The 21,575-nt window shown below is 43.3% G+C and overlaps 1 protein-coding gene across 2 annotated transcripts in view; it reads right to left on the bottom strand.

Annotated features, from left to right (window-relative positions):
- The window catches only part of TBL1X (transducin beta like 1 X-linked), a 359,253-nt gene that overhangs the window by 233,912 nt on the left and 103,766 nt on the right, over positions 1–21,575 (bottom strand). For both annotated transcript variants that reach the window (XM_075589381.1, XM_075589382.1), the window contains one exon: positions 20,925–21,004. The gene's annotated coding sequence lies outside the window, so the exon portion shown is untranslated. The remainder of the gene's footprint in view (positions 1–20,924; positions 21,005–21,575) is intronic.

Genomic DNA, 21,575 nt, shown 5'->3' with positions numbered 1-21,575 from the left:
GTATTTAACACACACACATATATACACACACACACACACACACACCACACACAAACACAGTCTCACTGCCGCTCACAGCATACACACAAAAAGTGTGCGGCACGTGCACACGCGTTCGCACACACTATGCTACGGGCCTTATGCTGCCGCTGAGCTGGCTGAGCGCGCTGAGCGGTGACATCACCAACTCTCCAAGCATGAGCGCTCGGCTGTCGTTTAATAATTTGAGAGCAGGAGCAGTGGTGGTGGGGGGGCGTGGCGTTAAAGGGAGGGGGCGGGTGGATGGCTAAAGGCTGCTGTGATTGGTTTGTGACTGGTGCACATTCATTGATTACAGAAGGGTCATGTGACCATTCTCAGTGCTTGAAAATCAAATTTCAATGTCTTTCCAAGCACCGAACTTTGGAGAGCGTACGTGCGCGAGCGTTGCCGTACGTATTGAGAATCACTGAAGTGATCGCGCAAGCGTGCTCAGCGGCAGCGTGGATGCAGCATTAGGTGGATTGATGTACATTCTATATGGACAGGTCATACAAAGCTGTTTTAGGCCCAAAATCCTCATTGACATCTATGGGGATTTCTGTACAAAAACAGCACAATTGGCCCTGTGTATAAAGAATAAGGCCCTAAGGGGTACTGTACATGCATCAAGTACGAGTTGTTGAACCCGTTCTGGCGTTAACTCCCATTTGGAGTAAATAGGAGTTCATGCCGGAATGGGTGTATTATTACATTTTAAATGTACAATTTAATAATAACAGTGGCAAGCAGTAGCAGAACTAGGGAGGAGGCAGCCCCAGATGCAGCCTGATGGGGCATGGGGGGCGCAGGAATCCCTCCTGGCACATTTGTTGTGGCACTGTGTTGGTTAACAAAGGGGAGCGCAATCTTTTCCCCCTGCTGGCTTTCCCCCTCTCCTCGCACCCCCCCCCCCCTTACCTTGATTCAGACGTCATGACATCACGTTGTCATGGCAACGTCACGGTGTCATGGCAACATCCCATTACATGTCCCCACGCGTCATTTGACGCCGCGTTGCCATGGCGACGTGTCACCAGGAGCCATCTGAATCAAGGTAAGTAAGGTTTACAGAGGCCTTGCAGCTCCCCCGTCATTAATTTAAATGTCTTTGGGAAGCGCGCGGGGGCCTCTGTAAACCCCGCACCCCCGCAGGGAATCTCACGGCCCCCGCCCCCCACTTTGCGCACCGCTGGGTTAACCTGTAACAGTGTGCCCGCTCCTGCTTCAGTACTGCAACATTAGGCTGTGATTGGCTGTGATCAGATGCAGCGCTGACTGACAGGTGTGTTAGTGCAGCTCCGGTCAGTGAGGGGGGAGCGCCGGGAAAAGAGCTCGGGGGGCAGAGGTGGGAGCAGGAAGCGGGCAGCAGAAGCTGGGGGGGGGGGGTAGATCAGAGAGGGGCAGCAGGAGCGAGGTGGAGATAGCACTCTACCAGCTCCTGCTCTCCATGGGGGTAGGCGTGCCTGTGCTGCTGTGTGTGTAAATGTGTTGTTTGCAGTCAGTGTCTTTCCATGTGCTGTCTGTGTGCGTGTGTTGGAGGGGGTCGCAGTTGGAGGCACTTTCCCAGGGCGCAAAAAACACCTAGTTACGCCTCTGGTGGTAATACATGCAGACAACTTATTTGTTTTTAAAGTAACAATGTAAGCGCCTTTACATTATTTTTTTAGTGCATGAAGTTCGATAAGAACATAGGGGATAATAGCTTGAAAAATATATGAATGCTGGAGACTAGAAACACAAATCAATACTAGAGATTGGCGAACCAGCACGGATCCGTTTCCCAGAATTCCCCGAGTTTGCCATTCAAAATCCGTCCCGCAGTATAAAATACGCCGATGGATTGTTACAGTTACAACCCGCGCGGATTGATCCAACACCGCCATTGGATACAATCTGCAGGTGGATTATAACAATGCATCCGCAGATTACGCAATCCGTTGCCGAATTTTAGGAATCCAATCCGCGGAATCACTCATACAGCACACGCACACGCACACACACGCACACACACGTTGGGTAGAGCAGGAGGGACAAGAAGTGGTCTAAGGGGGTAGAGCAGCCACATTAGACATGGTATGAGAAGTAAAGCAGGATGCAAACCCTCAGGGGGAAAGCTAGGGGGAGCTGAAGCACCTTCCCCCCCCCCCCACCCCCCATTCTTGCATGCCGGGCCACACGCCATCTATATAAATGTATATGAATATGATTTATGTAGTGTTAAAAGTCCTAGAGCTCGGGGCCATGACCTGTTCTGCACAGCATATTGATGACAGAGACTGTTTGATTATAAATAAATCCTTACATGTTTTATGCAAAGAACTGTTGTAGCCTGAACTGAGGCTTCACCTGTGCCATGCCTGTGAATTAGTCATGTGCAAAGCCATATTTATGATCTTTCACCCATGCACAAACATCGTATATTATTTACTGTAACCTCACTTATTTTCAAATTATGCACTTCCTTCCACCAGCCTCATGTCTCTAACTCTATTCATATTTCGCCATCTCTCCTTACTTCACCACTTCTCAGTTCACATGAACTCCTCTCTTACCTGCGCCCTCTGTCACCACACAGTTATGCCGCCTGCACTAAAACACACCCCTACAAATCATCCTCACACATCCTCTTTCTGTCCATGCTTCTCCTCCTTGCTTCTGGGGATATCTCTCCCAATCCTGGTCCCTGCCTTATTTCTACTTGCTCTCATCCTCGCCTTCCACATGAAACTTCTACTCCTTCTGGTGTCAACCCCTCTAACCTCATACCCATCCCCTGCCACCCTCCCTCCTCTCTCCCTTTCTCCTGTGCCCTTTGGAATGCTCGCTCCCTCTCTAACAAGTTCCTCTCTGTGCATGACTTCTTTCTCTCTCACTCCCTGCTTCTCTTTGCTATAACTGAGACCTGGCTCACTCAGTCTGACTCTGCTCTGGAAGCTGCCCTCTCCTATGGTGGCCTTTCCTTCTCCCACACTCCACGCCCTGATGGCAGGGGTGGAGGCGTGGGGCTCCTGCTCTCCTCTCTCTGCCGTTACAGAACAGTTTCTATTCCCCCCTCTCTTGCTTTTCCCTCCTTCGAGGCTCACACAGTCCAGATCTTCTCTCCTCTCCCGGTCCATGTGGCGGTCATCTATCGCCCACCTTCCTCTACTCATCCCCCTTCTGCCTTTCTCTCTCACTTTGAATCCTGGCTCTCTTTCTTTCTCTCCTCAGACTCCCCTGTTCTTCTCCTTGGGGACTTCAATTGCCACATTGATGACCCCTCTCTCCCTTGGGCTTCCCGCTTTCTTTCTCTAACCTCTTCTTTTGGCCTTCAACAGTGGACTGCAGCCAGCACCCACAAGGATGGCCACTACTTAGACCTGGTTTTCACTAAAAACTTCTCTCTCTCCGACTTCTCCATTTCCCCTTTTCCTCTCTCTGACCATCACCTCATCTCATTTTCTCTCTCTCGCTTCTCTCCATCTCCATCTCCATCTCGCCCTCGTTTTTGCAGAAACCTGCACTCTATTAACCTACCAGCTCTTGATTCCACATTACGCTCCTCCCTCTCCTCTCTCAGTTCCGCTTCAGACCCTGACAACCTGGTCAGGAACTACAACTCTGCCTTATCTTCCTCTCTTGATCTTCATGCCCCACTTTCTCTCTGCCGTCCTCGCCCTTCTAACCCCAGACCCTGGCTAAACTCCCACACACGCATGCTGCGTTCCTCCACTCGTTCCTCTGAACGCCTCTGGAGGAAATCTCATACGCTCGCAGACTTCATTCACTACAAATTTATGCCTCTTTCAGGCTAAACAAACCTACTTTTCATCACTAATCAACACACACAAGTCTAACCCACGCCGTCTCTTTTCTGTCTTTGACTCTCTACTCAGACCACCCTCAGCTGCCTCCTCTTCTTCATCCATCTCACCTCAGGACTTTTTTTAAGAAAAAGGTGGAGTCCATACGGCAGAACATCCCATCTGTTGCCTCCTCCCATCCCACAATGCTTCCCAACTCTCCTCCTGTCTTTCTTGACTCTTTTTCTGCTATCTCGGAGGAGGATGTATCACTGCTGATCTCCTCTTCGCCCTCTACCACTTGCCCACTTGACCCCATTCCCTCCCATCTCCTAAAACCTCTTGCTCCTTCTATAATCCCTATGCTCACACAGATCTTTAACTCTTCCCTCTACTCTGGTACCTTTCCTTCATCCTTCAAGCATGCAACCGTTATACCATTACTCAAAAACAGCAAGCTTGACCCTACCTGTCCTTCTAACTATCGACCTGTCTCCCTCCTGCCTTTTGCCTCCAAACTCCTTGAACGTCTTGTATTCTCTCGATTGCTACACTTTCTCAACACCTATTCTGTACTAGACCCTCTACAATCTGGCTTCCGCACTGCTCACTCTACTGAAACAGCCCTCACTAAAATAACTGACGACCTCCACGCTGCCAAAGACAGAGGTCATTACACTCTGCTCATATTACTCGACCTCTCTGCAGCATTCGACACCGTGGACCACCCTCTTCTCCTTCACATTCTCCATACTCTTGGTATTCGGAACAAAGCTTTATCCTGGATCTCCTCTTACCTCTCCCATCATACCTTCAGTGTCTCTTTTGCTAACACCTCCTCCTCCTCTATTGATCTCTCTGTGGGGGTACCCCAGGGCTCTGTCCTGGGACCCCTACTCTTTTCTCTCTACACACTCTCTCTAGGTGACCTAATCACATCTTTTGGGTTTAAATATCACCTCTATGCTGACGACACACAAATTTACCTTTCAACCCCTGACCTTACACCTGCTATACAGACCAAAGTTTCTGAATGCCTCTCTGGAATATCATCCTGGATGGCCATCCGCCGACTGAAACTTAACATGGCAAAAACAGAGCTCCTTATACTACCTCCCAAACCTGGCCCTACTACATCCTTCCACATTGCTATTGGAAATACGATCATTCACCCAGTAGCCCAAGCACGCTGCCTAGGGGTCACACTTGATTCCTCTCTCTCATTCTCCTCTCATATTCAAAACGTTTCTAAAACTTGTCGCTTTTTCCTCCGCAATATCACAAAGATACGCCCTTTCCTCTGTTACTCAACTGCTAAAACTCTGACTCAGGCCCTCATTCTCTCACGTCTCGATTACTGCAACCTCCTGCTGTCCGGCCTTCCTACCTCTCACCTGTCTCCCCTACAATCTATCCTAAACACTGCTGCCAGAATCACTCTACTCTTTCCTAAATCTGTCTCAGCGTCTCCCCTGCTGAAATCCCTCTCCTGGCTTCCGATTAAATCGCGTATCTCACACTCAATTCTACTGCTCACTTTTAAAGCTTTACATTCTTCTGCCCCTCATTACATCTCAGCCCTAATTTCTCGCTATGCACCATCACGACTCTTGCGTTCTTCTCAAGGATGTCTTCTTTCTACCCCCTTTGTATCTAAAGCTCTCTCCCGCCTTAAACCTTTCTCACTTTCTGCCCCACACCTCTGGAATGCTCTTCCCCTCAATACCCGACTAGCCCCCTCGCTATCCACCTTTAAGACCCACCTTAAGACACATCTGCTTAAAGAAGCATATGAGTAGCACTGGATAATCATGGACACATGACACAAAGCTTGGCCTCCTGCAGACGCACTTACTAGTATTCCCTCCTACTGTCTCTGTACGTTCTCCCTACCTACCAATTAGATTGTAAGCTCCTCGGAGCAGGGACTCCTTCCTTAATGTTACTTTTACAGTATGTCTGAAGCACTTATTCCCATGATGTGTTATTTATATTTGTTATTTATATGACATGTATTACTACTGTGAAGCGCTATGTACATTTTATGGCGCTATACAAATAAAGACATACATACATACATACGTATATGGGTTCATTGAGAATAAAAAGGGTGTCCTTGCAGAAACAATGTGTTCTATCCTTTGTGGGACCCCCTGCTTCCAGAGACACTTAACTCCATTGGGGGTGCCGATATCTCTGTGGAGATTAAATTGGCTGGCCAATAGAAAGCCATGAGGGATGTCATCACGGCTTCCTATTGGCCCGCGTGACGTGGGACGTTTACGCCGCCATTTTGTTAAGCACACAAGCTCCCTGGCTGCAGATACTGGCACAGCTACGGAGGTAAGCATCTCTGAAAGCAGGGGGTCACAAGAGCTGTAACTAACACAGATCACCTCTGGAGACCCTCTGCTTCAAACCTGTAATAATAAAAAAAAGTTTCACAATCGTGCAGTGCTACATTTTGCTGCTTAAATGTATCTTTTATGGAAGTGGCTGTGTATATAAAAGCAGGGTCTAAACACTCATAAAATTCAATGTCGTTATTGCAGGACTTAAACACTGCGGCTAATTTGAAGGTGTGGAGCAGCTTTACTTTGAGAGATATTATGATAAGTAACTTCCAAAAGCTCCACTGTAGCCATTATCCAAGGGGATTAAAATAAAAGTCACAGCACTATTTAATGTGTTTTGTTTCTGTAATTGGTTGGTTGAATGTGCCAGAAAAGCCACTCAGGAAATTGAAGTCCATGTGCACTCATGACAGGCACACTGCATTCAAAAAAAAAAAGTTGTTTTCATGCCGATTTAACCTTTAACAACTTTCAACCCAAACTGCATATGTAAGACAGCTCAACTAATGTCACATCCATTGCTGCTCAATACATTTTACACTGGATGTAGTACAGTGTACATCTATATTTCCTTCCTCTGTCTTCCCTCAAAACATGGCTAAGATGTATCTATATTTCTATTGACTCACAGGTCTCCAATTCGCCTGCTTGTCCCCGACCCCACCACGTGTGAATTGGCAAAGCAACGAAATATACAAATAATTATGAAATGATGTTTAAAATGGCGGGCATATTTGCACTCTTACCGAGCACCCCGCTTCTGGAACAGTTTGCCGGAGTTTCGGGAAATCCGCCTCCTGTCTTTCAAGACTTAGGCCGCGGGCATGCGCTGACCCGCACTCACGCTTGGAAGTGAGCCCCTGCAGCCACAATGAGAGCGGCTTTAGAAGGGGCTCGCGCACGCTTCCGCAAGCAAGCGTGCGTAAGCGTGGCCAACAACATTTTTTTATTTTAAGCACTCACGGGAGCGCAGGGCCGGTCACGTGAGCGGTTCGCCCAATGAGGGCGAACCAGCTCCGTGATGTCACTGGCACGCCTCCGACACGCCCCCGGACGGCGCGCGAACTAAGGCCAGGGAAAGCACCCGCTTTCCCTCAGCCTCCACGCGCCCCCACACGGCTGAAGTCTCTATGGACTCAGTCTTAGGCAGCGGCCATGGGGAGATTTCGGCCTTAGGCTGTATCCCACTTTAAAGAGGCACTCCTGGTGACACTTTTGTTGTGTGTGGTTTAAAAAAAAAAAAAAGCAGGGGGTCCCAGCTCCGGGAATCACCCCCTTCCCGAGATACTTACCTTGGAAGGGGGTGCCTGTAGCAGCACAGACGGGGCTAATCGTGCCAATCAATATGTTGGGTTTAAATGTCCTGTGGGACACTAGGAAGCCGTGACATTATTCCTTGAGGCTCTTTGCCCATGTGACGTGGGTCATTTAAACTGTGCAGATACCGGCACCGCTTTCCAAGGTAAGTATCTCGCCAAGAGTGCTCCTTTAAAGTTGCAGACAAAGTAATATCCTACATATGTGTGTTTTTTAATACGTAAATCAGTTCTGTACTACAGCACCGACATTGTTTATTGCACTAAATCACGACGGCACGCCGAGATCTACCCCAGCTGCCGCCAGTAACAACCGCGCCGCCGCGTTTCCCCCACGCACCCCCCCTCCACTTCGCGCGCAATTCCCCCCTTCCCGACCCCGTACCCGGCTCCTGCTCTGCCCCTCTGCTTCCCCGCACCCCCGCTTACCTTCATTTGATCTCCAGGGGTGTCGGGGAAGCCTGGGGAAGCCGGGGAAGACGGGGAAGCCGGGCGCGCATGTTACTGTGACGTCACAGTGCGCCGCCACGCGCCGCGGCTACCCGCTTCCCAGACGCATGTAGCCGGCGGCTTTTGCTGCAATAAACAATGTCGCTACTGTATGAGAAAAAAACTTGTAGCATTAAAAAAAAAAAAAAAAAACTCTGAATTACATTTTTTATCTATTCTAATGTAACAAGCATTTTTTGTTTCTATAGCAACAATTTACAAAGTCACATCTCTTTCCTCTTCTGAATCTCTGGCGCACCCCTTTTTGAGCCCTGACCTCTCTAGCAGTGAACCAATTGTATGTAGTGACTGCCTGGTCACATGATCTTCCACACAGACCTTTCCCTCTTTGGTCCTCTTCTGCTGCACTGACAGCCATGTAGTGAACCCCAGAGCCAAATCTTCGCCGATCGATCACAGGAGAACGGATCGATCAGCAAGTTAGCTAATTACTTATCATTGTGTGGATTGTATTGATGCACATATTATAGGGAATACAAATCAAATGTAAAAAAAACCCGGCAGCTTGGACTGCTGCTTTAAGACAACTCTTGTCTTTAAAGGTATTTTCTTATCATGCTCGATTGCGATGATGTGAAGTGCATTTTGCTGTAAACGCAGAAAGATATTCAAGCCCCATACTAAATAAAGCAGTAGACTGTGCTGATAGACATTTCTGTTTTGCATATTGTTTTTATATTTACAATCTCCTCTTGCCCTAAAATCTGATGCTTCGTTCAAGAGAAATGAGCAGTTTAAATATTAAGTGTCCGGGAAGTCAAAATGGATATCTCCTTTCGAGCTCAGTGCTGACTGAGGTTACCATGACAACCTACAAAGCTAGAGAAAAAATAACAAATTAAGAAACAATTATTTTTAACACAAAAAAAATCATTATACTATAGTGCCAGAAGACGCCTTCCAATTTAATGCAGTGTGGAGTCCGAAAGGTGTATCTGGAATAGCACCACTTAGTAAATATGGCCACAATCTATACTAGTGGATCTTAGGCCTTTGCATGGGAACCACCAGTCACAGTGTTCTAAGAATAACCAATAGACTTGAATGGACTGAAATAATCTAGCGAGTATTCCTTATGCATGGCTGTTCATGGCATCATATGATTGTGTTTTACATGTCACCTGTTACTCTAGTCCAGAGGTTTGTTACTTTTTTTTGTTAAGGAGCCCCAAGCCTCTCTAATAGCGCGTCTGAGATCAGATGCATTGTAAGGAATCCCCAACCCTCTCTAATAGCGCGTCTGAGATCAGATGCATTGTAAGGAACCCCAACCCTCTCTAATAGCGCGTCTGAGATCAGATGCATTGTAAGGAACCCCAACCCTCTCCAATAGTGTGTCTGAGATCAGATGTATTGTAAGGAGCCCCAACCCTCTCTAATTTTGAGATCAGATGCACTATCAATTCAATATTTGGTACAATTTTCAAATGACCTGAAAATTGCAGGGAACTCTTTAGGGATGCCCGGGGAACCCCTGTTGAAAAACACTGGTCTAGTCACACTAGAATGGTTTTATATAGTAAAAGCTATGAAATATTTAATTGGGCAGTAATAGGTAGGGTGTAAACCAAATCTAAAAGAAACAAACCAATAGAAAAGGTAAAAAATTGAGTTCCTCAGTTATTTTGGAACATTCAAATGTCAGATAAGATTGTGCATATAGAGACAACCTCCAAGTTAGTCACTGTTATGGTATGGAAGTTGCTAAAGGACAATTATTTATTTCTTTTGTAATTATCTTTATAACTAATGATAATCAATGAGAGAGATGACCCAAAAAGCCTATAACTCATATAATGTTAGTATCTTGCCCCTCCCCCGAGCAGTTTCTGCTCTTTAAAAAAATTAATGTTTTTTATAGGTAAAATAAAATGTTTTTGGAATCTCTCGTGTCTGAGGTTACCATGGTAACCCTTAGCACTGGGCTCCTGGGAGATATCCATTTTGACTTCCCGGACATTTAATATTTAAACTCTGCATATCTCCTGAGCAAAGTATTCGATTTTACAAAGAAAAACATCGCCTGAAAGGGCAAGAAGAAACGTTTTAAAGAAAATATCAGAGAAATAGGCACACAAAAAAATGACAATCAGCGTGGGCTAGTGCTTTCAGATACAATGAACAATATGTTGAATGGTTTGGTTCCTAACGCAGGGGTTCCAATTTCTCAACTCCCAGTCCTCAAGATCCCACCCACAGGCCAGGTTTTCCGGATATCCCTGCTTCAGCACAGGTGGCTCAATCAGTGGCTCAGTCACAAGACTGAGCCACCTGTGCTGAAGCAGGGATATCCAGAAAACCGGACATGTTGGCGGGTCTTGAGGACTGGGAGTTGAGAACCCCCAGGTCCTAACCCATTCTCTGCAAAGCAATGCACTGCCGGCCGGGAAAGGGTTCATACACTTTCTGTGTATTTCCTATTCCTTCACGGAATTAGACGAAACAGATTTGTATTTTGTGTTACCAATATCCATATGTCTGACAGGCTGCCTGACCTTCCTTATGATGATAAATGCCGCAGCAACAAAATTGCAAAAGAAATGGCCAATTCAATTACATTACGCCAGAAGCGTTCAAATCCCTCATTGCCAAGTATCTTTGCTGCATCCTGCCACAGACTGTCCATTTGTATTCTTACACAGTGGGACGCTTTCATTCAAGTACATAGTTCTACTTGGTCGCTATCAACACAACGGAGTACAGTTTCTGTACGATAACTTTTTTTTTTTTAAATCTTTCTCCATGTTTTGAAACTTGTTTCATATAATTATTTGAACTCTTCACCAATGGTCAGAAAATTGCAGCCTGCTTTTCTCTTTTTGCAGCCTTGTTAATTCTGTGCCTTACAATGTATTTGATATCGACTGCTGCAGCTAAGTACATTAGCAACCAATTATAGTGGGGTTTCTAGCAGCACTGGTTACCATGTTCAACAGGTTTAATCATTAGACTTTAAAGTAAAGCTGAGGATTCCCTTGGAGACCATGTCACTAATTGCTTCTGCTTTCCCTGTTATTGCATGAGCTGCTGTTCAAAAACAGGATAAAGCTTGCCGAATACCAAATTGTAAATAGGCAAACAGACTTGATATCCTTTTCATTTCTCTCTACTTGTGTTACCCACAATGTTTAGCCTTAGCCAGAAATAAAAAAAAAAGGTGATCATTAACAGCATACCTTTATGTCACAGGTTATTTATGCATAAAGGCAAATTGTAATAGTTTCACAAAAAAATGACTTTTATTTTTCTATTATCATATGAAAATGCTTTAAAGCAGCAATTCCCCCTAGAATTCTACATATAACAGTTAGTGTTAACAGTCATTGTTTTCTTAATCTCCAGAACAGTGTTTTCTAACCTTTTTTTGGTTAAGGAACCCTATAATTATATTGTGAAATTCTGCGGAACCCCAACCCTCTTTAATAGTGTCTGAGATTAGATGCATTGTAAGGAACCCCAACCCTCACTAATAGCGTATCTGAGATAAGATGCCTTGTAAGGAACCCCAACCCTCTCTAATAGTGTGTCTGAGATTAGATGCATTGTAAGGACCACCAACCCTCTCTAATAGCGCGTCTGAGATCAGATGCATTGTAAGGAACCCCAACCCTCTCTAATAGCGTGTTTGAGATCAGATGCATTGTACGGAACCCTCTCTAAAATCATGTCTAATATCAGATACTTAGTAATGAACCCCAGCCCTCTCTAATAGCGCCTCTGAGATCATATTAATTGTAAACTCTTTTGTATTTGATACAATTTTCAAATGACAGGCGAACCCTTTAAGGATTCCTGTGGAACTTAACAGTTCTTAGGAATCCAACGGTTCTTAGGAACCCTGTTGAAAAACACTGCTCTAGCATCGAAGGTTACTATGGTAACCTATAGACTGCACTGGGCTTTAGCGAGAGCTCCATTTTAACCTCCTAATCACTTGATTTCAAAAGCGTATTTCTACTGCAAGAAGCATCACGTTTTAAAAATGAAAACTGGGTTGGAAAGGGCAGGAAGAGAGTAAAAGATTAAATGCCAAAAAAAACAAAACAAAAAGGCGACATAAGCAGACTGCTGCTGTAAGTGATGTCTCCTTTCTAAAATGATTTAGAACAATAGAAACAAAGTATTGGTCAAATATATTAGGAGTATGCCACATTTACATTAGAGAGGAAATAATTCAATGTTCAAATACTATAAAACTTACGTTTAATAGAAGCAGCAGATCCTTCATTGCTTTATAGCCTTGGAAAACACTAGGGGGTATTTATCAATGTCAAGTTGCTGCAAAATTGTTTCAAAACAACCCTAAACTTACAGTAACAAAGAAAAAAAAACCTCATTTACCAGGAATGTGATTTTATTTCTGATAAATCTGATGCTTTTTTTTAGTATGACTTTGGCACCAGTTTTCCATCTATTACACTTTACAAATAACCACTATGTTGTCCGTATTGTGATAAGCTAAATAAACCAACCAATGAGTTATGTTTATGCGTTCTACATAGGACTAGTTGAATGACTCAACGTGATAGGACATCAAGGGATAAGGCGGTCATTCTATATTTTCCAACTGGCTGTTCAGGCTGTTTTCGGACGAAAGTTACCATTTACTTTAATAGGGATTTTCGTCTGGAAACTACACTAATGGTTTAGTTTAGTGACCTGCTGGTAATGACATGACTTGGGCCTGAAAAAAGTCAGTTTGAGTTCCTTTGTAAAGTCCTTCTGAGAATTCACTTTATCTCGCTGTGGCTTAGATACTAAAATTAGATGACAAAACCTTTAGGATTCATTGGCCTAACGTCAACGTGCTGCAAAGCTACTACCTAGGTCTGGAGAAGAGTTCAACTCTAATCACATGAATGGGACTGAAATCTTCTTCACGCCTGTGCCATGTCACAGGGTCAGTGAAAACATAACCACACACAAACCTCTATATTTAACCCAACCCCTGAAGCAGAAAATGAGAGTAGGATCTGGTAGGATTCCTTTCATCTTCATAGCCTCTGACGTGGTTTACCTTATTCTCAATTTCTCAGGGTTACAAGTACAGTGCCTAAGGAGGAAACTCGCCAACGAGGTATATATACACACAGGTACATACATACATACATACATACATATATATATATATATATATATATATATATACACACACATATATATGTATATCTATATGTTTCTGTGTGGGTTTTTGAAGTGAAACTTCTTTGGTGGCTCCTAGTAAAATTTCATGGCACAAATCTCCTTCATGGAGACGGAAGTGTGTAACGGAAGTGACGTCAATGGACTGTGTTGGCTGCGCATGCGCAGATGCTGCAGTCGCCGCAAAGCGCATATCCAGAAATGGGCGTCGCCACACACGTGCAGAAGCGGCCACAGCCATCTGCGCAAGTGCAGAGGCGACTACCGCCGCCAGCGCATGCGCAGAGCCGGACACACACACGCTGAATAACTGATATAGAGTTCCCGCAGTAATCAGAAAGTTTCCAATGAAGAGAGATCATGTGAAAGTTGTACAATTGAACAATTTCCACTGCTATCAGATGGAGAAAGGAAAAAAGTAGCTGCAGTTTCCAATATGGAAAATTTTAATAACATTTAATAAGTGCCATTTTACCTGCAAAATGATGTGTCCAGTGCTACATACAATGCAATGTTACATTAGAAAAAATAAATATTTTCCCACTATATTATACCATATCCCTTTTATGCACAAATAAATAGAACCATGCTGACCTATCTGTGGCCTTAGGGCACCTCAGGGTCACTTCAACGATGACCTACAGCAGGGGTGCACAAACTTTCCCCCGTGCGCCCCCCACACCTGCTTGCGCCCCCCTCCTTACCTTGTCTCCAGCGTCAAATGACGCCGCGGGGTCATGTGACGTCACGTTACCATGGCAACGCGACGTCACATGTCGCCGGAGACAAGGTAAGAGAAGTTACAGAGGCTCGCGCGTTCCCCTTGCAGGACATAATATAAATGCCTTGGGGAAAAATGTGGGGCCTCTGTTACCGCCACGCCCCCCCCCCCTCCCGTTTGCGCACCCCTGACCTTCAGTATAGAGACTATTGAATTTATTAAAAGTGCAGTATTATTAGCAGCTAGGTGAGATTGAAACACTAGGGGGCCTACAGTATGTGCTATCATATTTTTTTCAATGTTGTGTTGCATCACAAATGTCAGTGCTAAAAAGTAATACAAACTTTCACAAATGTACATCGTATACATGAAGACATCATGCATAAGACGCATAATGTGTTGTCTGAAATGATCTTTGCCGTATCCCTCATGCTGGATACCTATGAATGATGCAATTTAAATGAAATCAGAATTATTTATATATATATATTTTATGTCAAACTTATATTATTACATATCAGTTATTAGAGTAATATTTTTTATAATAGTTATGCCGTGAAAATAACACATTTTGTTAACCTACATAATGAAATATCAGTGCCACATCAAATACATTTTGGGGCAAAACATAGCAACTTCATTCTGTGCTAAAAATATTGAGTCTTTTTATGTTTTACGCCAAGTTTAACTAGTTTAACAAGTTTAACTAGGTGAACAATTTTGGTGCACGGATTCCTTTTTATGGTGCACAGAACATTTTTCTTTAACACACACAATTCACATCTGTACACCAAGCACAGTCTATTCGTGTGCATCAGTAAATTAAATAACGACTTTCACTAGTGGAGAAATCTGAGGTTAGTACACAGCGGCGCACACAAGCGTCACTGAAATGGAGTTTGTGACGCTTAGTACATAGGCCCCTAGGTCACAGCATTAAGCCTTAGGCTGAGCTCAGACAGGCGGCTACGATACTGCGCGTCCGCGCCTCTCTGCTGGGCGATGTGTGTTTATCCCCAGCAGACAGAATGACGCGAATGGAGGCGGGAATTTAAAAAAAAAAAAAAACTGTGTGTGTGTTTGTGATTGGCTGGCGACGTACACGTGACGCGGCTGCCCCTTGAAATCACAACTTAATTTGTCTTCTTCAAGTGCAGCGGCGACAACGCTGTACTTCGCCGCCTGGGGTCGTTTTCAGTTTGAAAACTCCCACCCACTAAAGCGAAAGAACGTCGTGCGCACGTCGCTTCGCAGCCTATCTGAACTCAGCCTTAGCTCCCCTGCAGTCCATGACTTGAACCCTAAGGCCGTGCCTATAGTGCCGTCGATGGCGACGGCGACACGACGGGTGACGTCACCCGTCGCCACTGGCAAAAGTTATATTTCGCCGGGCTGTGGCGTCGCGTAATTCCGGCAATTTGATTGGTTCATGGCCATCACATGATGCGACAGCCCTTGAAAAATCAAATTTTGCCGGCTACCATTTTTTGCGACGGCGACGTCGCTCCGGCAATGCTTTTGTTTTCGGGCGACGTGGCGTTGCCGGCACTATAAGCACGGCCTGAGGTGGGCTATGGCTTAACACCGTTTTATAAATGTAGGCTTGGGTGATACAACGTGTGGCAGCTGTGGTCGCACTCCTGCCCATTTAGTAGCTACATACCGATTCATAAACCAATATGGAGCAAGAATGAATTTGTAGCAGGAACCAATGTTGATTTAAAGTGAAAAACAACATTCGTGTACTCGAGCAGCCGTGGGCTGCAAGAAAAGGAAAACATTGGCATTGAAGCATGTTTTGTACACACTCACCAGATGAATTTGAACTTGAGAGATCTTTAAAATTGCGCTAGAAAACACTGTAAACTAGAGCAAAATCCCATCCCGCACATTTTGGGTTATCATCTGCCCAAAAAGTTGGAATTTCTCCATACCTGTACTTTTCACATACAATCTTGCCCCAAACTATCTTAACCAAATCAGCCCTGGAATGGCTACAACAAGATTTTATTTTATAAGGTTTTTTTTTTTTTCATACACAAACCAAATCATTTAAAATTCAAAAAATACACCTACAGTACATACGAGAAAGAACGAAATATGAGGAACTTGAAGACTCCCATATTGTTCAAGTAAAGATTTTTTTGTTTTACAATTTTATGTAATCTTTATGTATTTTTCTTAACATTAAATGCATTAGAAACAGTGCTAAGTATTGGCCATTTAAATGCTCAACAACGTATTTTAATGTAGTATAATTCTGTCCGTATAATTCCATGATTCACTTGAATGTAACACAGCACTTCAAAATGCAACTGATAAAAAAAGCTTTTACATATTGCATATTATATTTACATTTCATTTTGTAAGACATTAAGACAATGGCATTTGGGCTGGTTAAATATGTTAATCACATGAAAAACTGAACAGAAAAAAAGTCAGATCATCACACAGTCATTCAATTGAATAAAATAGTTTCAGCTCCAAATTAAACCTTCATGACACGCTTTGTACAGTGGTTCTCAGCACTACTATTTGGTTGCTTAGTAACAAACACAGATTTTATATAGTACATGTGAAAGGAACATTCTTCAACAAAGCAGTAACAAGAGAGGTTATGTCACCATAATGCATAAATCATTTGAATGTGTTTAAAGTGTAGTAGCTGTACAGGTAAGCATGAGCTATAGGGAATCTCAAAAGTGTCTTCTTTAGAACCTACAGTATGAGAAGAAAATATTTGTGAGGTCCGAAAAGTGCCTACACATGCTAGGGCAGGGATGTCCAACTCCGGTACTTAAGGGCCACCATCAGGTCAGGCTTTAAGGGTATCCATTCTTCAGTCACTGACTGAGCGACTGACTGAGCCACCTGTGCTGAAACAGGGATATCCTTAAAGCCTGACCTGTTGGTGGCCCTTGAGGACTGGAGTTGGCCCCTCCTGTGCTTGGGGGTCTATTTATCAAACCCTAAGTCAAACTAAAAATACTGGCAGGTGGCATCCATGTCATAGTCTCATTTGCACCATTTTGATGTGGGTCTGCATTGGCCTAGACAAGATGAGGGGTTTCTGGAGCAAATAGGATGAAGCTTAGGGCAGAGTTAGTTTTGCATGTAGGTCTATGTATTTAGTGTTGTGCAGCTTGCATTACTTTTCCTGAAGGCTATCTGCTATGGCTTTCTCCATCACCATAACTCTTAGAGTGCCCTTTATGATGTACCTGGTACGGCATGGGTACTGGCATGTTAGGGGGCGTTATGATGAACCAGGTGCGTCATAATGGCACTTGTTAATTTTCCTGGGGCAGATTGGGCTGACCACTTCTATGGACCATCCAGCCAGATTGAAACTTCCTTTTCCGGCATCCAGGCATCAGTCGGGTCATGTGATCGCTCTAGGATGACACGGGAGTACTAGAGGTTTGGATGCAACCCTGGAACTGTAAATGTTTAATAGGCCAAATGCAACTATTGTATAATTACTATATACAGTACAACCAGTCAGACAGCACTTCTAATATCAGAAGCTATATTTGAAGAGTAATGTGCACAGCATCAAGGACTCGCCCTTCTTGAGTCCAAATAGTCAAAGGGAAAAGTATGTGTGATCCCAGGACAGGATGAACACCGTAAACAATGCGTTTGAACTAAGTCAAGTATTGTATTTTGTGGATATAACCAGATATATATACTTTGAAATGATGTGCAAATGCTCCATTAATAGTTCAGTGGTTTTAGGTAGCACATAACTACCTTTGGTGGCTTTGCTATCTTTGTACTCCCTTAACCAAGGACGCCCACAGAGGGGGGAAAGAAATCTCTTTTATATATATATATTAATTTTTTTTCCCGATCCCCTTCTTAATAAGAGTATTTCCATAGACAGCATTACCTGCACCAATTAACCTATATTCTTAAATGCTGGTGACAATCTACAATCTGGCTTTCAGGCACATAGGAAAGTGCAATTACTGTTACTTGTTACATGTGATAAACGAAGACGTCTTTACAGAGATGATTTTACAATATATCACATTTCCAGCCAAGCTTATTTCTCTACTGAGATCTTTGTCAGCAAAACTGTAAGGAAGTGGGTTGATCCTTTGCGGTTCCTGACCTCTTGCTTGTTAAACAAGAAATTAAAGGTTAAAAAAAAACAGTTCCAGTTATTAGTAAACCACTTTCTTTTACTTCAACAAGCACAATTGTGTGTTCATGTCTTCTGCGGGCTGCTATTTAATTAACAGTATGCTAAACGTAAATTGTCTCATAAAGTATTATATACTAGAGTATTAAAATACTTTGACAAACATTAACACAACGTTCCAATTCAGATGCTTTTACACATACACAATCTTGGTGGATAAATGTAGTCTACAGGCAGTCAGAAATATCACCCCCTCCCCCCCCCCCCCCTTACTGGCCTTGGCGAAGCTTTCTCCAGCGAAACGCGCGCGTCGGCACACCCAACTAACGTGCACGCGCAGGGCTCACCACGGGGATCGCAGCATTCAGACTGCACTTGGAAGCCCGTGCGCTGCCCTGCTCCTGCACAATCTACACAGCTCTGATAGATCCGACGATCTCGGAGCTTATCCTCAAGGGGGAACTGACAGTTCCTAAGCACAATCGGTTCTGTAACAACCTATCACTCGGAATATACTTACCAGATCTACACTGTTGCCTACCATATGAATCACAGGTTACTCTATGTAACAATAGCCTGGTCATGTGTAGTGCTTGCTACACTGTAGATAAGCACATTAGCCCTATCCGGGGATTTTTGAGGCATATGGTGCAGAATTAAATTCAGTTGTTCAGTTCAGAGAGTTGTCAACACACTTATACAACCTCGGAGGTGCTTTTATCTAACCATGAATATATGCATGGCACACTACTTAGTTTCAGTGTTCTTTAATTAGGGAACATCTACCTACTTACACTAACACAGTGGGCCATGCAGTTGCGGTCTTTTTGTATGTTTTACAAGAGCCCCAACAGTGCCTTATTGTTCACGCAGCTGCTCTCTATCCTGATTATCTAGTGTTTGCACAGATCGAACACCCTAAGATCCGTGCCTACACGTCAATCTATGGTATCAATACAACTGTACCTAATTAACCCATCAAGGTTAATGACAACCTATTTCTCTATTGGCAACACTCCGTTCTCAGGATTTTTGCCATACAATTTATTTGTTTATAAAATATTTTACAAGGAAGTAATACATTGAGAGTGACCTCTCGTTTTCAAGTATGTCTATGGTCAAGATTATTATTGTGGCTATTTCTATTCACAGACCACTACCTGTTAACAGTGGTTATTATTAACCCACTGGGTGCCGCTACTAATTGGTCAACACCCGTGAACCAATTATCTACTCCGGCAAACTGCTGGCACCTTTAATCATGGTTTTCTCATAATACTGTAGTTCCCTCCCTTACACGTGACACGTGTCCTCCTAGGGAACCGATTCCATATAGATCATACCTAATCGCAGTGTTTATTACCTTTACACTGTATCCCAGCATTATCTGTGATCCGGGGTCTCAGCACCCCAACTGGATCCCTAATGCGTTATTTACGCGTTATTTAATTGTTTTTTAAAGCCCTACATTTTATTGGTTGGTTCTAATAACAGTTAGAATTTATTATGTATTTGAATTTATACAGCTATCCTCCATCTCAGTGAGAGAGTTCTATAATTGGAGTTCTTCCTCTCTACAGTTGTTCCAGTATCTACCGCCCCAATCAGCACCATCATCTCTGAACTTTCACGATTAAGCTGAAGCGGGGGGTCTCTGTCTAGTGTATCCAGTTTCTTTGCACGTTCTTTGCATTCAAACTTGGTTAATGGCTAAAAAAAAAAAAAAATCCTACATTTGTGATACAAAACTAAATTCATTAGGACTTCAACGCCTACCGAGCTCCTTCTTTCCACACTCCCCAAAATGCAAGCTCATCCAGATGTGGCAATATTGGAGAAAAAAAATCTTCATACAATGATGATATTAAGAAAGATAACATGCAATAATTGCCCTTGCAGAAACTGTGCTTTGAGTTGTTTTATTCAAAAGTCAAATGTGGAAAATGCTTAAATGCAAATCAAACAACCTGGTTAAGATGTTGACCCTGTTACGAGATAGCAGGTGAGCATATATTTCATCAACCTTCCCGAGCAATTTGTTTTTTCGTTCCTAGTTGGCTTCGCTCAAATAATGTTTTTGGAATGCAAAATGGGAAGAGATTTATATCCCTGAGAAGATAGAGATAAGCCTCATTCATATTTACACAACAGTTCTCAGTTATATTCATTGTATTTGCCAGATTTTTTTTTCCTACGGTAACTGTTCTGCTTTTTCTGGCACCGTGGTGAAAAGTACAATAATCGAAAGAACTGGAGGTCAGTTTGAAACTGCTAATGGACCTCAATGGTATTCCTTTGCTTTTTCAAGAAGCGCAACCAAATTCTTGAGCCTAATTCTTTCCAAGAATATCCGAGTCATTCTCATAGTTTCCAAATAACACAACCGCCCCAATTGTAAGGACACAAAATTGCAGACGCAAACATTTTATCAGCAGTTATAAGTTTATAACTACACATGAAATACGTTTTGGTGGGTAAAAAAGTGACAAAAACCCTCCACCGTAAAGTATATACAGCAAGTAAAAATACAACTTGTGAGCACATTCACATGTCTCAGACAGGTCTGCAACCTGTCTTTCACCATTATCTCTTAGCATACAATGCTTCCACTGCAGCCAGGGATTCTGGGAAATGACATGCAAATGAGCACACAGTGTCACCTTTTGCATCTTGTCCATTTTAACATGGACCCCCTATAAGCTTATTACACATGTTTTCAGCACAGCCTGTGTTAAAAGAAGTTCCCTTTTCGGTCTCATTTATGTGAGGGTGGTTATACTGACTTTTGCCATATGAATAGGGAATAAGAAAGAAAATCTTCAGCTTTGTGGTAGACCAGGTAACACAATGCCTCTGAGATCAAGAGGTTAAATACACAATGCAGTACAAAGCCTTTTTTGGCAAAGGAGTTGTTGCAAAAATTCTACTTACATAGGGGGTAAAGGCAGCCAAATCCCAGTTTTCCCCCCAGATTCTCAATCCAATCCAATTTCCAATGATCAGTTAGTTACCTGTCAACAAAGGTAGAAAGACAAGTTATTTTCGAGTGGGGAATAAGCACAAAACATATTATTTTCAAGGAATGCTGCATTTTCTTTTCAATTAAGATTTTAGATTTATGCAATTAAAAAAAAGGAATTAAAAGTCATTCACGTATATATATATATCATTTCAGTCATTGCCATTAACATAAACATTTTTTTGTCAGGATTCAGTCTCACGTACGTCCAAACTGAACAAGGGACAATGGTATGATAAAAACACATGATTGTTTACGCACCAAACAAAATCAATCATTTCTGAAGAATCTAGAAATTCTAGATTCTCCAATGTTTTCACGTGGTGTTTTCAGCGAGGACGGGAAGCTGGCGATCTTGCTTGCGCCAACTCATGGATAAGATCATCAAATATTTGCATAGCAAATAACAAAGAAGAGAGCTACCACAGACAGAGACCGATATATGGCAGGAGGAAGGGCAGTAAAAAGCCCCACCATGGATTTCAGGTTTCAAAGTGTATAGACATTTTCAGGAATAACAAAAAAAATAAACGAATGCAAATATATTTCTAGTTTTCTGATTT

Source organism: Ascaphus truei, chromosome 3 (assembly GCF_040206685.1).
Source record: "Ascaphus truei isolate aAscTru1 chromosome 3, aAscTru1.hap1, whole genome shotgun sequence".
In the NCBI taxonomy this organism is placed as follows: domain Eukaryota; kingdom Metazoa; phylum Chordata; class Amphibia; order Anura; family Ascaphidae; genus Ascaphus; species Ascaphus truei.
The sequence above is the reverse complement of the archived record's forward strand: the minus strand, read 5'-3'. Positions and strand labels throughout refer to the sequence as shown.